This window comes from Podarcis cretensis, assembly GCF_951804945.1.
Source record: "Podarcis cretensis genome assembly, chromosome: 13".
Taxonomy (NCBI): Eukaryota; Metazoa; Chordata; class Lepidosauria; order Squamata; family Lacertidae; genus Podarcis; species Podarcis cretensis.
Genome location: NC_137182.1, coordinates 43,079,534 through 43,096,459, shown reverse-complemented (window position 1 = coordinate 43,096,459; position 16,926 = coordinate 43,079,534). Strand labels below are relative to the sequence as shown.

At 43.8% G+C, this 16,926-nt stretch overlaps 1 protein-coding gene across 1 annotated transcript in view; it reads left to right on the top strand.

The window, feature by feature from the left end:
- LOC307201264 (angiogenin-3-like) overlaps positions 1 to 16,926 on the top strand; it is a 346,417-nt gene that overhangs the window by 138,249 nt on the left and 191,242 nt on the right. The window lies entirely within an intron of this gene.

The following is a 16,926-nucleotide window of genomic DNA, read 5'->3' as shown; positions in this document are numbered from 1 at the left end:
AATGTGTTGGAAAGCAAATACCCTAAATAAAAAATAAGCACACATAATTAACATCTGCCTTTTGGACCTTAGTCCATATCTAGGCGGAGTACTTTGTTCGATATGTTTGATATTAAAATGAAAGGGGAACAGAGTGCACCTTTTGCTCAAGGGCACAGACTCACTTTGCATTATTGATACCCAACAAGAATGACCAGCTTCCTTCAAAATGGAATGTTTACACTGGAACATTTCCCAGAATCCTCTGCAACATGAAAGGATTCCGTGACAAGCAAATCCACATAGCAAAGAAGCCACAACTGTGAAAATAGCTTATGTAAATTCAAGCTAGGTATGTGTATGTGTATGTGTATGTGTGTGTGTGTGTGTGTGTATACACACACACACACACACACACACATTTTCCCCCATGAAAATAAAAGATGCTGAAGGGGGAACTGAGATTTCAATCTCTTTGCTGTCCATGCTCTTTTGCTTTAGGTTTTCCCCCTCACTGGTTCAATTCCAGAATTTCCAGACTTGTTTTTAAATATGCTATAAGCCACCCACTCTGGCTGGGATGTTGTTATGATTGTGATTGTGATTATTATGGCTGGGAGAAAAGCTAGACAGGGGTGAGGGTGGGTTTCAGCTCCCATCTCCACCCACTAGCTACTAGAGGACTCAGCTACTAGAGGATTGTGTAGATAGTCCCTGATATCAGCTACTAAAACTTTGTGGCTGCTGTATTTTTCTGGTGACAGCAATTTCCTCACACACAACCCCCCACCACATCTGGGTCCTTATGGAAGGATGGCACTCACTTGTGCAGAGATATTTTTTTTATATATATAAAGAGTATGCTTTTGAATTATGGTGCTGGAGGAGACTCTTGAGAGTCCCATGGACTGCAAGAAGATCAAACCTATCCATTCTTAAGGAAATCAGCCCTGAGTGCTCACTGGATCGTGAAGCTGAGGCTCCAATACTTTGGCCACCTCATGTGAAGAGAAGACACCCCGGAAAAGACCCTTGGGAAAAGATGTTGGGAAAGATGGAGGGCACAAGGAGAAGGGGACGACAGGGGACAAGATGGTTGGACGGTGTTCTTGAAGCTACAAACATGAGTCTGACCAAACTGCGGGAGGCAGTGTAAGACAGAAGTGCCTGGTGTGCTCTGGTCCATGGGGTCACGAAGAGTCGGACATGACTAAACGACTAAACAACAACAACAAAAGAGTATCTAGTGTGTGTGTAAGTAGGGTTGCTGGTCTGAATATCTATTTTACAGGAACACAGAAAATATTCTCACAGTATTCAGAAGTCTGAGTTTAAACATGTATGTCCACTGCCAGATGATTTATATCACGCTTGATGCTTTGCATGTTTGTATGGTCCATTATGGATTTTTTTCTTGAAATATATACACACACGCACACATGTGTCACACGTCTTTTTTGTATAAGGTTTTATTCAGATTTTTCACAATACAATAAAAAGAAACTATTCTAAACAGAAAATAATAAAAAGAAAAGAACAAAACGAAAGAAGAAAAAGAGCCAGATGAATATAAAGTTCTCTCTCACATATGTCCTTTGAGCAATGAAATTCATTTAAAAGATATCTCTATTAATAAAGAAATGTGTGGTTATGGTCTTCCTGGGATCAAGGTCATGTCCCACCAACTTCTAATTTATTTTGGAAAGCAGAATGGTAAACTAGCATGAATTAACAAGAGCTCAAATGATTTTGATGTCCAATTTTTCAATCAAAGCAAAGGAAATAGCATCTTCTTGCCAGAACATAAGGTCCCTGGCTAACGGCATCTCTTTCACCCTCTCAACTATGGTCATCCTTCTTCCTTACTAATCTCTCTTTACTGTTCATCTCAGGTCTAAGTATAATGATGTAGATTTTGGGGAGGAAGATGCAACCCAGTAAGCCAGCAGTAGAGGCCAAGATGGAGAAGATCTCCACAGCCACCATGTATTTCCCTTTGGTGCTCAGATAAGTGGGGACAAAGGACAGCCAAACACTGCAGAAGACCAGCATGCTGAAGGTAATCAACTTGGCTTCATTGAAAGTATCAGGCAACTTCCTGGCAAAGAAAGCCACAGAGAAGCTCACAATGGCCAAAAGACCCATGTAGCCGAGAATAAGGTGGAACATGATGTCGGAGCCTTCATTGCACTGCACTATGATCTGCCCATCCTGGGAGTGCAGGTCAAACTCTGGGAATGGGGGAGAGGATGCCAGCCACCCAAGACAGATGCCAGCTTGAATGAGAGAGCAGAAGGTGATAAGGGATCCTGCCAGCCTCTTCCCAAGCCATTTCCTCAGGCTGTTCCCAGGCTTGGTCACCATGAATGCCAAAACCACAGTGAGGGTTTTGGCTAACACACAAGCAACAGCAATGGAGAAGACGATGCCAAAGATGGATTGCCTCAAGACACAGGTCACCTTTGTAGGCCTGCCAATGAATAAGAAGGAGCAGAGAAAGCAGAGAAGCAGAGAAGAGAGCAAGGTGCAGGTGATGCCCCAGTTGTTGGCTTTGACAATGGGAGTGTTCCAGTGCAGACCGAAGGTCCCCATCACAACAACTGTGACCAGGGAAAGCAGGAGAGCCAAGGAGGCCAGCATTGCCCCCAAGGGCTCCTCATAGGATAGGTAGCTTATTTTTTTTGGAATACATTGGTCCTGAAAGGCATTTGGGTAGAGATCATCTGGGCATTTCTCACACTGATCTGCATCTGAAAGTGAGAAGCATGCTTTCAGCATTTCTTGAAGCGATAATTATTAATATTATTGATACTGTCTATTATGCGGTACACAAAACGTATTACTGAGCTGATGAACCAAAGCCTAATTTTTCAACTAAGTGATGGTTCCTCTCTCAACACCTCAGCTGTATTAATCAATCTATTCATATTTATTTTTCATTGTTACAGTATACAGACTGATTTCAGTGTTTCCCCCTTAAACATGTCTATCTCTGCATCCAGCCCCATGTTTTTGCATTTCTAAGCTTGTGGCTCAGTGTTTCTTTTTTACACTTTCCGTAATGAAACTTGGGAGTGTATGAAACAGCCAGGTAGCCTGTCATCAGGAAAATCTATATTTGCCAAGAAATAACTGTTCCTAATGATTGAAACTGTGTGGATACAACAGAGGAGATAATCTACTATTTGTTAATAACAGAAGATGAAAATATGTTGGCTGCAGTTTCAATGGTGAGAAAAGGGAATCTATGGCATGCAATCTTAAACATTTCTACCCAGGTGTATGTCATGCTGATTTCAATGGTGCTTATTCCCATGTGGATGTAATTGCACACAAGATATGCCTGAATAGGTGTGCAAAAGGTAGGGGAGAGGAAAGGAGAATATGTGTCAATAACATAAACACATGTGCTTGGGATCCATGACAGAAAATAAGCAGACATAATAAGACTGAAACATGAATGTCTGTGTTGGAGAGGAAGATGGGAATTCCAGTTGACTTGGGTTCCTTCACTTACCCTTCTGGACTGAAATCCTCCCTTTAGGGCACTGAACACAGTCATAGCAACAGATTTGCTTTCCCTGCTGTGGAAACATACTCTGTCCAGGGTGGCAGCTCTCAACACAGGTGGAAATGGGCAGCATCTAATGGTAATGACAAGCAAGGCATTTTGAATGGAATAAATCTTATTGCCATTTCTGTCTGCTTTGCAGCAGAAAAGTCACAGCACTGAAATTAGAGGATGGCTGTCAAGCATATGCTCCGTGGGCAAGCATCAGGCCCCCCGATAAAGATACTTTGTGCTGTCACTTATCCATTTGGCCAGCCCAGCACATGTCTGAATGGCAAACAGAAGGTAGTGCCAACCTTCTCCTTGATAAATTGATTCCTCATAACCCAATGCTGATTTCCTCCTAGAGACGCTCTCTTTTAAAGTTTAAATAAGAATAATTTTTTATTTAGTGTACTTGAAGTTGCAGATTAATATATACAATGCATGTAGGTGTTACTTACATTGCTAATATATTTTACATAGATTTTTATCTAAGATAAATACTGTTACAGACTGACAGAAGCACAACAGAATATTCCTGTTGCTCTAACTGTTTAGACTGCTCATATTTGCCATAACTGTACAAACTGACATAACTATGCCCTTTTAAAATGTGTTTTTTATATGTTGGTTTTAATCTCTGAACATCCCTGAGACTTCTGGGTATTGGGCAGTATATAAATTCAATCAATCCGTCAGTTAATTGCCTCAGACATATGACAGCACAGGGTTTTATAACCTTCTGTGCACCAGGACTTTCCTTAGCATTTTGGATGCTTTCATCCCACACATTATGGCTCAGCCTGATGGAGACCAACATCCTGGGACAGGATATCACCAGCACTCCATCCATCAACATTAGTGACCACACACTTCAGGTGGTGGATAATTTTCTTTCTACCTGGGCTCCGGATGGCAGAGATTGTTGGCAACAACGCATTTTAGAGCACAACAGTCCCTTTTCAAGAGCTTTAAACACTTGCCAATTCCTCACTCAGAAAGACCTTGTTCTTTAATCCTGATATCTGAATTAGCTTCAGACTGGCTCTGGATCAACAAAGCAACAAAAACAGCATTTCATCAGTGAGTACCAGAGCTTCTCTCCTTTGTAGCCATTTCTGTTTTCCTGGATCCCCTGATCTTCTCATAAAAGATAATGATGATGGATGATGATTAAAACAAGAAATAGACCCACCCACCTGCTTGAACTTGGGATTCCATGCGATGGCACTTCCATCCACTGTGAACTCTTTTCCTGGGGGGGCCTGAGGGTCCACCCTCCCCACTCGGACTCTCTGGAAGGTCTCATTGGGAAATGTGACCAAGTTGAGGAGATCATAGCCACCTGCCTGCTGCCCCTTCTCATCCAAAGAGATTTCTTCCCCAGCACTGTTGTTGAAGTGGATGTTCTTCAGGAAGGAGTGAAGCTAGATTGCAAGAGGGGGAAAAAACAAAGACCTTGGAGGCTAATACACTCTCTTTTCGATTTCCCAGTTGGACCTTTGGCTTTTTACTACCATTCATCAGTATGTTCTAGGATGCTGAAAGCTGCCCTGCAGGGAGTCAAATCATTGCTCTATATAGCCCAGTCATTTCTACACTGGTTGCTATTGGCTCTCTAGGGTTTCAGAGTCTTTCCCATCATGATCTTGAGATGTTGGGAGTTGAACATGGGACCTTCTGAATGAAAATAGATGTTCTGCCATTGAGCTGTAAGCCTTTCCAGTTCCAATATTAAGAGACATGACTTGGTATACTTTTCGACTTGCCATGGATTCTGGGTAATTCAAAAACCTCCTCCATTAACATATGCAACTGCCTTCTGCTGAGTCAAACCATTGTTCTCTGTAGCCCAGAACTGTCTACTCTGAATGGCCACAGTTCTATTTGGCATACATTCAAGGTTTCAACCGAGTTCTTATAACAGAGGACACCCCTCATCCTTGTGCAGCCCCAAGTAGGAGAATCCTGGATGGATTAATTTAAAGAGCTTTGAATGTGTAGCTTCCAAAGCATGTGGCCTTTAACTGAGATCAAGTCCCTCCCAATGATAGAGCTCACCAGTGAAAATCCCCAAGGTCTCTCCTCTACGCCAAGGCTCAGCTGTGAAACATATGAACCAGTAATAATAACTCCTGTGCTTCTAACACAGATGAGAGTAGTTGACAATACCTGCCAGGGCTTAACTTTATGCTGTCTCCCTTTCTCACCCAGTACTTTCCGTTTGGCTCTTGAGGAATACATGCTATGGAGAGCATGTGCTATTGCATGGACGGCATTGTAGATGGTGTAGCTCTGGCTGGATATTTCCATTTCAAACACAGGTCCAGTGAGTTTCTCCAGTTTCTCCCTCCCAGTGCAGCGTTCCTTAGTTGTCACAATTAGATTGTGATCTGGGAATGAACAGAGGAATGCACTGGCCCAGAACTGCTTGATGAAATAAAGATTTGGCTGCCATGGATTTATGGTCTGTAGAAAGTCCTGAAACCCTGGAACTGGATTTGAATGGAGTGTAAATGACAAGGTGCCATTGAAGGATTTTGAAGGAAAATTGCCTCCAACCAGCACTGCAGTGAAATCCCATTGAGCTGTTGTAATCCACACCCTCTCCACTGGGTACATAGAGAAAACCTCACGGGAGATTAAAACCAGTCTCAAACCCTCTAGAGACTGACTGTCGCCATAGACAAGAATCACATTCATTTCCCTCTTTGTGAGAACAAACATGATTGGTCTCAATTTTTGTTGAACTAGCTCATTAGGTAAAAATTTTGTCACTAGTGGGATCACCAATGTCCAAGAAATGCAGAGATTTTTCTGGGAAAGCCTTGGTCTGAGAGTACGAAGGAAGGTTTCTCCACTGTCATCATCTGAAACAAGGAGGCCAATCCAGTTCCACCCAAACTTCCTGAGTAGCCAGACAATGCCATCATACTGAGCTTCTTCATTGGGGACCATTTGGAAGAAGGAAGGGAAGCACCTTTGGTCATGCAGCACTGGATCCAAGGAGCCATAGCTGAGCTAAAGGGAAATTATTTATATTTTTAAGAATCCACAGACCATCTATTTCTTCAAAGAAAGAATACTTCTCTATTGTTGTGGTTAACCACCTGCTCTTACTTTTCTAAGTATACACCACTGACATTATTACATCTCAGGTTAGGAGAAGTTTCTAAGCAGGAGGCTGCATGCTCCCGTGATTATAAGCTTTGCGGCATGAACAGGTTTGGAAGAATCAGAGATTGAATGATTAGTATTATGGGTTTATTCCCCCCCCCCGCTGAAATCCCAATTGTAATTGAGATGGCAGTGTAGGCAACACATCGCTAGGAGGCTTTAACACAGTGACAGTACTCATATCAAGTCTAATGTAGGACACAAGTGTAGAAAACATAATGTAATGGGATTAAAAACTAACCTGGATGCTCTTTTGGGGTTTTCTGTGTATGTCTGCCCTTGTGGTTGTATCTATGTATCTACACACATACCTGTGGAATCTTGTAGGTGTTTAATATATTGGCCATCTCAATGGAGTTTTGGGAGGTGAGCCCTCCAACGACGGCAATTAATTTATCTTCCCCATTACAGTGGTAATTGAGGGGATTTTGTTGTCCCATGAAAAGAAGAGCAAGAGTGTTCCAACAAGTTTGCGAAGGATTAAAAGCATTCTCATAAAATGTTGATCCCAGTGTGATGTTGGATAAGAATTTGTCATTCTTGTTGATCTCTTGCATTGCAAAGATGAAAGCAAGAACATGCTGGTAGTTTTTTGGGAGGACTCTGCAATGAGACAAAGAATGACTGCAAACATGACAGAAAAGAAACCGTGTTGAAGTTTTCATTTTGATTCATGCATGTCTTTCACTTGGATGTTTCAGCCTACAGGACAATAACATTTTATTCAAACTAATGATACTACAGCAGTCTCCTAAGATATTATGATTAGATGTTCAGAATGTAAATGGTAGATTCAAGGAGATCCATTGTTGTGCTCATAATAATAATAATAATAATAATAATAATAATAATTTATTTATACCCTGCCCATCTGGCTGAGTCTCCCCAGCCACTCTGGGCAGCTCCCAATCAAGTATTAAAAACAATACAGCGTTAAATATTAAAAACTTCCCTGAACAGGGCTGCCTTCAGATGTCTTTTAAAGATAGGATAGCTACTTATTTCCTTCACATCTGAAGGGAGGGTGTTCCACAGGGTGGGCGCCACCACCGAGAAGGCCCTCTGTCTGGTTCCCTGTAACCCTACTTCTCGCAATGAGGGAATCGCCAGAAGGCCCTTGGCGCTGGATCTCAGTGTCTGGGCTGAACAATGGGGGTGGAGACACTCCTTCAGGTATACAGGACCGAGGCCGTTTAGGGCTTTAAAGGTCAGCAGCAACACTTTGAATTGTGCTTGGAAACGTACTGAATGAATTGGTGAGGTTGAATATTGGAAACCCAGAAACAAAAAGCAGTTAACCTGCCAAGTTCAGTCAGGCTCTAATTCTTTCCCCACTTAACTAGGTTCAAAATCACCAACACAGTGGGATTTAATACTGAGTAAATCATTGCATCAAATCCCCGCGGCGGGGTGCGCTCTAGTTGTTCGGTCCCAGCGCCTGCCAACCTAGCAGTCCGAAAGCACCCCCGGGTGCAAGTAGATAAATAGGGACCGCTTACTAGCGGGAAGGTAAACAGTGTTTCTGTGTGCAGCTCTGGCTCCCCAGATGCAGCTTGTCACGCTGGCCACGCGACCCGGAAGTGTCTCCGGACAGCGCTGGCCCCCGGCCTCTTGAGTGAGATGGGCGCACAACCCTAGAGTCTAGGGTACCTTTACCTTTACCTTTAAATCATTGCATGTTCCCAACACTCCCTTTGCCTCTTTCTTATATGCAATGTCGATGCCTACCTCTTGTTCTGCTGCTTTGTCCACCATGAAGTATTCATGGGAATGTGTTCTCAATTCAACCTGGGAAACAACTCAGTGTGCTTTAACACATGTCTTTTTAGCAGCCCTTGAATCTAAGCCTTATAGATATGCTTTCCTTTTTTAAAAAAAACCTAAAAACAACTTGGGAAGCAAAACCTTCCTCTTCTTTTTTTATTCAATGGGATTCGCTTCCCATATAATCCTGCAAGGGATTATAGGGTGTGATCACACAACCTTCCACTGGAAATTGCTTATTCCCATGTAAAGATGTGTTAAGGAAAGCTCTCCTTGATCCCAATTATTTGAGAGGAAGCATCCCATTGGGCTCTGTGGAACTGCCTTTCACAAAAATCCGATTTAAGCTGCAGTATGGCTGCAGCCACTTACCTGGGAGTAAGCACCACTAAGCTGAGTGGTGATTACTTCGAGTAGGTATGCCTAGATTTGCACTGTCAGGCTAAAAGCTGATGCATGTTTGGGGTGTGGAGCAAAGCCCATGGAACTGAACAAGGCTTACTTGCAAGAAAATTTTGGCACGGGGATGGGTTGCAACATCTATGGGTCTGAAGTAGCTTGTAAACTTCAGCTGGGTTGTGGATGGGGCTCATATGGGCAAAAAGCAGGGGCAATATAGTAGCTACACTTAAGCACTTTGGAATCCCCATAGATTGCAACAGGATTCTGGCCTTGTACCCACTGAACACAACGAAGGGACTTGTTTTCAAGTTAATGTGTCCCTATTGCTGGGCTTTGATCTTTGAGGGAAAAGGAGGGAACTGCAGTTTATCAGACTCAAAATGAAAAGGTGAATTTTTCGGTATCATGTAAAATAATATCAAGTTGTAGGTAGTTCCACTTCGGTGTAACAATACAGAAACACCACAATTAACTGCGGGGGGGGGGGGAGTAGAATAGCATTTCAAGCAAGTCCAAATTTGTATTGTAGGACTATGAATATGTACTTCTTAATTCTTTTCAAATGAATGAATATCTTACTTGAAAGATAACTCTGAAAAACACTGTGGTATAGAAGGATTTGTTTAGGTCACATATGGTGCCTTAGACTGATGATGATGAGTTTATTTCTGCTAACTCAAGTGGTGGGACAAAAATCTGAATGTTCCTTGTGAAGGCTGACAGGAGAACCGAAGACAGAACCCGATGCAGTCGTTTATTTCATCAAGTCATGAGTAATCTGTGGACCCAACAGAAAATTCCCTGTAAATAAGTAACTACTTACTGAGCATATAGTGCAGAGGATTGTGGGTGCTCCATAAATTTCTGCATTCTGAAGTTTGCTATCGTAATGGATATAAATTCACCGATGATCATGTCTGCTGGAGGACCATATGAATTGGTTTGAATTGTTTTTCTCAAACTGCAAGAGCTCAAATGCTTGCTAGAAGAACAATGCATCAGCAACAGCAGGAAAAGCAGGTGGGGTACTAACCATTCTTGGGCTGAACTGGAAGCCATCATGTTTACCTATAGTCACTAACAGCATTTCAGTCTTGGCTGAAGGTATAAGGAAACTTGGCTGCATGGAGGCATGTACTTGCCTCAAATCTACCTCCCTTACTGAATTTATGTAATGTGATAGGACAGGTGCCTATATAGACTACAACACAGGACCATCACATTTGGAAAGGGCTGTTTCTGTGGCTTATATTGTGCCTGGCATTTGATTTGCCATGGGACATTTAAAAGTAGTGATGCTGATCAATAATTATAAAAATTACAGGGTGAAGTATTTGTTTTGCTAAGGTCCTCAGGTCTCAGAACAAGCAAAGTTCTTACCCTCTAAAATATGGCTCTTTGGGGGGGTTGGTGGGGGTGTTATTGCAGTATTGTTTTTATTTTTATTTTGTATATTGTGATCTTTTTTTGTGAACCGCCCTGAAACCTCTGGGTATATGGTGGTATATAAATTCAATAAATGAAATGGAATGGTTTCTTAGGAGGGGGTCCAGGAGGGCACAATGACCGTTCCCCACATTAACTGGGGGGGCGGGCGGCTTTTGCGTGGTCGCACACAGCCTCCCCCGGGACTATGAGACTCCTGGCTAGGTAGCTTGGCTTTGCTGACCCTCCTCCCCCCTAAGCTGGATACCTTGAGGTTCCCGCCTAGCCGCAACAATTAGCCAATCACCGTCAGGGGGCCATTGCCAAAAGGGGGTCCCAAAAATGGTCAGGGGGATACCTCCAGCAGAGACACATCTTGATGTTCTATTGATAACAATACCACTTGAAGATTTCTCTCTCTCTCGGTTTCCAACAAACTTCCAAGCTGACTAGGAAGCTAGATTTCTATGTGGGTCTGAATATCCCCATACACATTCAAGGGGAACATTTGTCTCCCAAACAAGGGAGTTTACATTCTCCATTATATTTACTCTCGGCCTCAAAGCACCCACAGAGCCACAAACGGCAAGATGACTATTTATTAGGCATCCTGTGGAATGTGCTCTAAAGCAGCCCTGGGGTTGTTGTGCCTGACCACATGATGACATCTGGCTGTGTCTATAAACATGAACTCTGCACACTGGGACAGAACTGAGTGGGGAACCAGAATTGCGAAAGTGTTGGGGGAAGCATTCCAAGCTGCTAGACATTAATGCTAAACCATATGCGCTCTATATTGTGAATACCATATGGGTGGGGGTTAAATGGAAGGAGAAAATCTAGACATTTGGGGGATGGGGAAATGGAAAAAAGGAGAAAGGCAGTGGTGACAGCTCCCCACCCTAATATTTGACTGCTATACCTTTCTTGCTGAAACCTGGTTTTGCTGCAGTCATGAGCATAAAAAAACCTCCTATACATCTCCCAGCAGACACCATGCCCCCCCCCCGATAATTCACTTGGAATAACCATATGCCACCGTGTAGTATAATTCCTGGCAGGAAATGGTTGTAGCCTACCTGCTCTCATAAAACGTGTTGCAAACACTGAGCGCCAGTTGGATCTAGCCAGGACCTCAACTTTTATTGCCAATGAATCTTACAGGTACTCTGCCTCCCCTATGGTATATCTAGCTAAACTCGAAGTCCCTAAGTGCTGGAGGGCCTTTACCTTGGCTCGATGTCATGCCCTCCCTTCAGCTGTCCTTGAAGGGGGGGATTTTCAGTGGAGTTGCAAGGGATGGCATAATTGTTAAAAAGCTGAATATTTGGATCTGGGCGTTGGAAATCTTACGCTGTAACGATGATGCTTTCATCGAAGTGCACAGGCTCATTATTCTGATTACAGGCAATGACAATGTATCTGGATGACTTGTTATCAGAGTACTTTCAAGGTGGGCGAGTTGAGCCGCCTTTGTGCTTGCAGGTGGTGACAGTGATGGGGCGTAGAGCAATCCTCAGCCCGTTCCCATAATCCTCCCCTCCAGATTCAGTGCACACAGATTTGATGTTATTCTTGGTGCCGTGGATGAAGGTGTTCACTTCCTTGCATGGTCTGTCCAGCCCACGTCTTTTCATCATGACGTCACAATACTGCTTTCCAACGTTGCTCTTGGGATTATCGTAGTGCTGCCTTAGGAACTTCTCATAGGGGGTTTCACAATAGGCTCCCAGTGCCAGAACAGACACCAGAAAGGTGAGGAGCACAAGGCCAAATCCCTTGAGAGGCATCATCGTGGGCGACCGCTGCCTGAAAGAGATACCTGGGGGGAAAATAAAGTGGGTGTGTAAATGCTTTCTTTCCATTTGCCACCAGAGGGTGCTTTGTGAAACAGCTTGGAGTTCAAATGAATGATGTACTGTATATCCTTGCAAATTCTTATCTGCAAATGTTGTGGTGGATGTTATCTAGTCATGATCACATAACCATGTGAATATTGATACAAACCAGTCACCATGCATCATTCTTGTTTGTAAAACCCAATAAAAAACCAATATAAAAGAAGAAGCTTGGACCATTGTTGAGGGTCAGGGAGAGGAGGCAAAGAAGATAGGATATTTGTACAAGCTCAGTTAAGTTTCTGGCTAAAGTGAGATGTGAGTAAGGGACTCAATGGTATGAATCTGAGCTCCAGACTAGCACTGAGAGACCAGGGTTCAAATTCCCACTCAGCCGTGAAGCTCATTGGGAAACCCTGGGTCAGTCTCAGTCTCTTACCCTAGCCTGCCTCACAGGATTGATGAGAGGACTGACTGAAGGAGGCTGGATGCTGCCTTGAGCTCCTTGGTGGAAAGGTGGGGTATCAATCAATCAATCAATCAATCAATCAATCAATCAATCAATCAATCAATCTATCCATCCATCCATCCATCCATCCATCCATCCATCCATCCATCTCCCTTTTGTATAAACTCCCTTAAAATCCTTCTGAAAGTCTTCACCAAGTGCCACCAGTAGCTCAACAAGAGAACGGGATATAAGATTTATTTCCTAACCTTTAGGTTAAAGTGCTGTACACCTGGGAACACCATGAACTTTAAGTAGCTGGGTTGGTGTTGCAGCGTCGGTAGATTTAAACAATTGTTCCAATTGTTATTTTGCCTGCTATAATCTTTTGCCTGCTATAATCTTTTCGCATAGACTTTTACATAAATGCATCTTAAGCTCCCCCCCCTTTTGTAGTAGGATTTAGTAAGAGCTAAACTGGAGTCACTTTTACATGTGCAATTTGTGCACACAACAGCTTCCTCATCTTGTGGTTTAAAGTTGTATGTTCACCCCTCTTAAAAATATACATTCCCCTAATAATAACTGCTTGCTTTATATTCTGCTTATGCTTCCACGCATGTAATGTTTTCTGACATTTCCCTTTTTCTAAGATTCCTCTGTGTGGAATGTGCTTTGAATTTCCTTGGTGTAGATTATTACTCCCATCCAGGCCCATGAGAGGGTGGGGGGGGGGCAGCCAAGTACTGCAACTATGAGTTGGGCCATAGGGAAAGCCCCATGGAGGCCATGCTTTCCACAAAGTCCCAAGCGCCCCTTGTAAGATCGTGTCACCATGGATGTTAAAATCCCCTAGAACAACCAAACTAGGTGTCTCCAGGAGAACATCTGCCACGACCTGAAGCAGCTCAGGCAGGGAATCCTTGGTACAGTAGGGAGGTTGGTACACCAAAAGGAATCCTGTACTGCCTCTATTGCTCAGCTTCCAGAACATGCACTCTTCCTCTGTAGTGTTTCCTTAGGACACTCTAGAGACAAAATGATGGACTATGGCTAGCTGAGTCATCTCTATGAAGACAACTGCTGCATGATTTTGAGGAAATATTCATGGAACAAATCACCATGACTTCTAGCATCTAAGGAGTGCCGATAGGCTCCTATTTTCTCTAAGGCTGAGCTTCCTTATATGTGAAAAATCTGATTTCGGTTCCTCTAAGTATGAAACAGCAGCCACAATGTCAGAACAGAGGTGGTGGTCACCTTCAACTAGGAATGTGGGGAAAATACGTTCCACTTTGCATTGTAGAAATGCATATTAATATTAATTGGTTTCAAAATTATCTTTGATTGCTCAAAGCAGTCAACCCTTTTAGCAGTATAGCTAAAATGAGATTTCACATAAAGAACAACCTTCTTACTGCTTCATTCCTTTCTCCTTAGAGCCAATGCCCTGTCCTGTCCTGATAGGTAAAGGTAAAGGTACCCCTGCCCGTATGGGCCAGTCTTGACAGACTCTGGCGTTGGTGCGCCCATCTCACTCAAGAGGCCGGGGGCCAGCGCTGTCCGGAGACACTTCCGGGTCACGTGGCCAGCGTGACAAAGCTGCATCTGGCAAGCCAGCGCAGCACACGAAAACACCGTTTACCTTCCCACCAGTAAGCGGTCCCTATTTATCTACTTGCACCCAGGGGTGCTTTCGAACTGCTAGGTTGGCAGGCGCTGGGACCGAGCAGCGGGAGCGCACCCCGCCGCGGGGATTCGAACTGCCGACCTTTCGATTGGCAAGCCCTAGGCGCTGAGGCTTTTACCCACAGCGCCACCCGCGTCCCTGTCCTGATGGTTGGCTGCAAAACCAAACAGATCTTGCTCACAGAAAGTTCTCTCTAATGTTTCTAATTTACATCTTTTGGGCTCCTATCAGATTTCTTTGAGTAGGGCTATCCTTGCCCTGGAACAATACCTGTCCAGCATCTCAGACTTAACAAATGAGAGTTGGTCACTTTATGTTCCAGTGAAGCGTCTCCGTGGGAGCTGAGAATGTGACAGTTATACCAAATTCTCCCCTCCCACCAGGAGAAGAGGGAAGTAATCTTTGTGTGGAAAAGTAGAATAGACTGCAGTTCTGAAACAGATCTGAGTCTGGGTTCGCAAAACATTTCATGGCTCTCGCTGTCTCCCTAGAGAACTCATGTATGAACTGCAGATTTTGGCAGTTTTTGATCCTTTGCCGGCTTGGCTGTGTTTGATCCTTTGCCTGTTTAGGGTTTCCGGCTTAGGGTTGATCCTTTGCCAGCTTAGGGTTTCTCCAAATGATCTTTTAATTGACCACTTATCCTGCATTCACCCTAGATGAGGGGGCAAGAACATGCTCCTACATTTGTTTATTTATTTAAGTGGATTATTTGTGAAAACCTACACTTCCCGTTATGTGCTTGAATTTCTCGTGTGAAATGCTGTCGATCTGGATAGCAAATTGTACATGACAACTGCCCTGGGATATTTGGGTGAAGGGTGGTATGCAATTTGTAACAACAACAACCATCACATTCATGTTGTATTCTGAAAACAGTGGTTGCCAGGCTAAAATCTGAGTTGTGTATACTCCTCACCACAGCATTTTTATAAGAAATGGTTAAGCTGTGATCAGATCAGAAAGCAAAATTAATCTGGACTATTTATTCCTCATGTGCCTCCTAACTTCTGGACCTAATGCTGTCATTTGTTCTCTTTTAAAGAAACCATTTACAGTTTTGCGAAATGGAATGATAGAAACTGCAACCAACTCAACAGCTACATCTGCAAGAAAAAACTCTAAGACAGCAACTGTCATTCCCAACTGTGCCTTCTGTGATTGATGGACAGCTCTCTGGAATCATTACCTCCTCTCCAATCCCTCAAGGATCAACTCTCATCCATTATTGAGGGGTAATATTTCAATATGAGTAGGGAAATGAGAGTACTCCTAAACTATCGAGAAGGCCCTCTGCCTGGTTCCCTGTAGCTTTGCTTCTCGCAATGAGGGAACTGCCAGAAGGCCCTCGGCGCTGGACCTCAGCGTCCGGGCAGAATGATGGGGGTGGAGACGCTCCTTCAGGTATACTGGACCGAGGCTGTTTACATTTTGTAAATCTAAGTTTGGCAGTATTTCAATATGAGTAGGGAAATGAGAGTACACCTAAACATTTTAAAGAAAAAAAGCACTGCCCATTGCAAAGGACCATTAATCAATCGTCCTGAACATGACCATCTGGGTAGAACATTCCATTGGTTGCTGGGGTCAGAAGGGAAAGAGGATGGACTAGTTCTACTTGGACTACTGCAGTGCACTCTACATGGGGCTACATGGGCCTTTGAAGGTGACCTGGAAACTACAACTCATCCAGAATGTGACAGCTAGACTAGTGACTGGGAGTGGCCACCAAGACCATATAACACCAGTCCTGAAAGACCTACATTGGCTTCCAGTGTATTTCCAAGCACAATTCAAAGTGTTGGTGCTGACCTTTAAAGCCCAAACAGCCTTGGCTTAGTATACCTGAAGAAGTGGCACCACCCCCATCATCCAACCCAGACACTGAGGTCCAGCGCCTAGGGCCTTCTGGTGGTTCCCTCACTGTGAGAAGCAAAGTTACAGGGAACCAGGCAGAGGGCCTTCTCTGCAGAACGGCCTCCCATCAGATGTCAAGGAAATAAAGAACTCTCTGACTTTTAGAAGACACCCGAAGGCAGCACTGTTTAGGGAAGTTTTTAATGTTTGATGTTTTATCTTGTTTTTAATATACTGTTGGGAGCCTCCCAGAGTGGCTGGGGAAACCCAGCCAGATGGGCGGGGTTTAAATAATAATTGATGATGATGATGATGATGATGATGGGGACTCTTGCCTTTGCACAATAGACTGCCTTCAAGCCAGGCAAAGGTCAGAGGCTGCTTTACTTCTATCTCTCTATCCACCATCCAGACAATCATGGTTAGTGCTCAAGTACAGATTCCAGACAGACAAAATCACTCATGTCTAGCACAGAGAAGGGCCTACAGGTGAGCAATTGGTGCAGAGGTGTCTGGTTTAGCATCCCAGGATTTGGCACTGGTCAGGTAGCCTGGGATCCCCTTATGTTTTCCCCTGTCCCCAGCTCTCAAAATCCCAGCTTTAGTATCAGCTCTGCTGAGCACCTCTGAGTAAAGACGTTGGGTTTGGGATAGGAAGTTTCACCTACAGGTTTCATCTACAAGGCACTCCTGAGTGCCTTGTCAGGTATCGGCGACAGTGCTGGACTGGAGCCCCAGAGGTACAATGTGCTTCTTTCCCTGGGAACTCCAGTGCAAGAATGGCTCCTTCCCC